The sequence below is a fragment of the Cynara cardunculus genome (assembly GCF_001531365.2).
Source record: "Cynara cardunculus var. scolymus isolate 2C chromosome LG 1, CcrdV1, whole genome shotgun sequence".
NCBI classification, from domain to species: Eukaryota; Viridiplantae; Streptophyta; class Magnoliopsida; order Asterales; family Asteraceae; genus Cynara; species Cynara cardunculus.
In genome coordinates, this window is record NC_037528.1 from 9,313,136 (window position 1) to 9,317,800 (window position 4,665).

Genomic DNA, 4,665 nt, shown 5'->3' on the forward strand with positions numbered 1-4,665 from the left:
GTGATATGGGTGTGATAATCATGTGATATCACTATCATAATAGCGCACTCGATTTGATCATGGTTTTGATCGGTTAGGATTAGACGATCACACATTTATCACAACGATTACGGGCGAAATCCACTAAATAATTTGGTGTGATATGGGTGTGATAATCATATGATATCACTATTATAACATCACTTGCGCACTAAATTTGGTCATAGTTTCGATCTGTTAGGGTTAGACAATCACATATTTATCACAACGATTACTCATGGTTTCGATAGGTTATGGTTACACTTCATTGATTATGGTTTCGATATGTTATGGTTATACAATCACACAATTATCACAAAGGAAGAGGAGAGAGTGGAAAAGAACGTGCAGGAAAAAAATGGGATAATTATGACTAATTAAAATAAAATAAAATAAAATATATAAAATTAATTAATTACATTACTGCCCTTATTAATTTATTTATATTTAATATAAGTTAATTTATTAATTAAAAAAGTTTGAGGTTATTAGATTGTTCTCGCATTCTCGTAAATCACAGGGGTTCTCGTTTGAACCTCCACCTATATATATATATATATATATATATATATATATAAAAGATGGTTCAATCTTGAAACAAACTGAAGAATTAATGAACGGCTAAACATGAAAAGAAACAATGAATTAAATAAGTTAGATCGTTGTTTATTCAAAAATAAATCTATATTGACCAGAAAAGATAACTCTTCCCGAGGCCTCCGTCGACGTCTCCGGACTCCCTAACGTTGCCGTCAGCCGCCAAAAAGACATGACCAATGTGATGGAATGAACAAAAAGACATGAACTTTCTGGACAAACTGATTTGTATTCCCACCTACCAAGACATTAATATATAAAGGTTAAGTTTCTTGATCACTTCAATTCTTCAACAAGGCCAAATGAGATAAGATTAACCGATAAAACTTATTCGTCATTCCTAATTAATTAAGTGCGTTCATGATCAGTGACTAATTAAGATCTCAACAACGAATGGCCTTCGTTCATCTATGTTTTCTGAATCATTTATGTCATCATCATGATTTAAAAAGATCAATATTTCTTCATGAATGATATCATATATTTATGTCATTATCAATGACTTTGTAGTCTTTCCTTCTCGTTGCCAAAAGTAAGCAAATGAAGTGTTGTTAAGATAAGTTATTATGTATAGTTTGAAACAATCAATAAAAAGATTTTTATATTTATTTTTCACTATAAAACTGGACATTATATAAGCTACGAACAAAGCCATCGCATATCCGTCGATAATGCTTATGATTTGTCATTCATCTATTGCAAAATCTTCGTCCTTGAAAAACCTGGTTGTTATACAATAACCATAATGGGTCTCCTACGAATGTTTAACATGTTATTTTCCTTTTTTACTTGATAGGTATTCAAATCCGTAGGTAACCATGGATACCGACGAATGTTTAAAATTTTATTTTTCTTTATTATTTGATATTATCTGAATCTGTTAGTAATCTTATGTTAATCTACAGTGGGATAATTGACGGATGCTTTAAAATTATTTTTCTAAACCACATGTTTGTTCTTTTGTATGTACTCTGTAAGTTAGTGTATTCTTTACCGACGGATCATTGACAGTTATGGAAATCATAAACAAAAAGTTGTAAAATTCATGATATTGGTAATTAATCAGTAATATCCGTTCGTAATTTTCGTCATTAATAGTCCGATGTCAATAGTAGTGTTAGGGATGCTGAGAATAATAAATAGCGACATTATTACAAAATATGGTTTATAGTACGTCAAAAATAACTAGGTATCATAATTAGTTATTTTATAGTTAGGACTTAATTTTATAGGATTAAACAATAAAACATCTTGTACTAAGTTTATAGAACATTTTTTGACATCTAAAGAACTTTTATATAATATTTTTAAAATAAAGTATCGTATTAATTATTTTCTACGACATGTATACGCGCATCTTTTTGTAAGACTAGTGTTTTTATTATAGAATAAGTTTTTGTAAGTTTTATATAAACTTATTTTTAGTTATAATCGATTAAAATATAATTTCTTAAACTAACATTGTTATTTAAAACGTTGTTGATGTAGAAAGTACTCGGTAATTTCACAAAGCCTAATTAATACGACAAATCAATGAGAAGCAAGAAAAATTGCATTGAAAATATTTTGTTTGATAGTTTAATCGGTAAACACAGATGCTGAATTAAACTACAAAATTTAAATAAATGCAAACCAAACAACTCTGACTTAATACATACATACTTACCCTTTTTGAGTAATAAAGCAGACTAGGAATAAGGCATCTGTTCATGTCTCTCTTTTCCTCCATTGATTAGCATCTAAAGATTTCTTGAATAACAAACTATACACAATAAAATAAAAACATGGCAAATGGTTTTACCAAACACTGAGTTTGGGCCTGAAATCAGATTTGGCACCTGGTGTAGTGAAGTCATCGGTACCCGCCATCAGGATGCTCAGGAGTTAACATGCATGATGTCTAGAGTAAACCAGCGATGGCACCCCGATTCAGCTCTTGCAGCTACGATCGCATCTTTTATGGCAAACAAAGAACGGATGAATTTTAAGCCAGAAAGAATGGAGGTTCATCAACAGCTTTTGATGAATGTATGGCCTTGTCAGTTGAAGCATCCTCTTGAAAACCACCCAATTTTTGGAACTTATTATACAACTATATGTAAGATGGTTAAGAACAATTAATGATTAACTGATTGTTCCCAAAAGGCTATTAGCCCGATGACACCTGAAATACCAAGTAGAGAGGGTTTCAAACCTCGATAAAGTTGAGTGTTGTAAGTATATAAATATTATGAAGTAGAATGCTTATTTACCTTCAATAGAGAAACCTTGAACATGAATGGGACGTCATTGACAGATGGAATTTTGTGATTTCCCGGATGTGAACAAGCAACCTGATGATGGAATCCATTTGTGAGCTTCATCTCCCCCTTTACAACTCCTCCAGAGCCGCCGATCCTATACCTTGCACAAATGTTCCTTCAATCTACAATATGTGCAAAAACATACACACCCTTGGCTCTTGAAGCTCCAAAACCATATATGTAAACATATATATATATATATATATACTCGGGATCATGTGAGACCAGTCTGTTTTCTTGAGACCCGTGATACCATTTTTTACGCTTAAAACTTCACAGCAAAACACTGTGAAGATAACTTTCACAATGTTTTTGTTGTAAAGGTTAGGTTTTCTTTACCTTCAGAGTATTTTGCTTTGAAGTTTCAAGAGAAAATGGTCACATGAAAACAGGTTGGTCTCACATGAATATAACTATATATATATATATATAATATATATACATATATAGGGGTGGGTTCAAATAAAAATCACTCAATTTGTAAAAACCGTGAAAACCTCATTCAATCAATCATAATTTTTCATTTTGTTCATTTTTTTGTAATTATGAGAGGTTGATTAACCATTTTTATTGTGGAGGGTGTTAATCATGGATATTATCATCTTCATTATTTTAATTTTAGAGAAATAAATGAAACAGTTTCATTAAAATTTCATTAATATATGAAACAATTTCATAACCACATATGAAACAACTTTATCAAAAAAAGTATTATATGAAACAATTTCACAAGATTAACAATTTCATGAAAAAATTTCATAAGATTAACGATGGATGAGAATATTTTTTACGGTTTTTACAAATTGAAGTGGTTTTCATTTGATCGCTCATATATATATATATATATATATATATATATATATATATATATACTAGGTTTGATCCCATGTATTACACGAGATAATTTGAAAAAATTAAATCATATCAGGAACTTATCTTACATATATGAAAGTATGATGCTACTTCAGACTTGTACTATTAAAATAACTTTAAAGTATAACTCTGAAGAATGACTATAAAAAATGACACTTCAGACTTGAATTTAGAAATGAAACTATATCAATAATTAGTTAAAATGAAGTTAACTCTAGAATAAAATTAAATGTGTTATTTTAAACAAATATAGACATATTTTTGGCAAAAAAAAAAAACCTGTTAGAGCCGGCATATTAACCAACAAAACTCATCTTACAGAACTCCTTGACAACATCAGCAAGTGATAGTTGAAAGCTGTCACGATAAGATGTCAACGATAAGCTGAAAGCTGCCTCTTCAATGATAGCTGAAAGCTGTCACGGTAAGCTGAAAATACAAGTTGAAAGCTGTCAGTAATAAGCTGTCAGATTAGCCGAAGAAAACTAGTCTGAACTAAATCTCATTTAGTAAGTAAATCAGTTAAACCACAATAAAAAAAAAGATACATTTTTAGGGACATATGTCAACCAAATAGGCCTCTTTGAATCACTAATGTAAATTATGTCTAGATATATGTTTAGGCGGAAAAATAAGATAACCGACTCACCAAAAGATTACACGTGTCATCCAAGTTACTTATTTTACTAAGTGTATATATATATATATATATATATATATATATATATATCAAGTTGACAAATATAATAATATTAACTTTTTTTTTACTATTCTTGTTTTTGAGGTACCATTTTTTCTCACCAATTGTTTAAAATTAATCTCTCATTTTATATTCAATCCTCCATTTGGATATATATATATATATATATATATA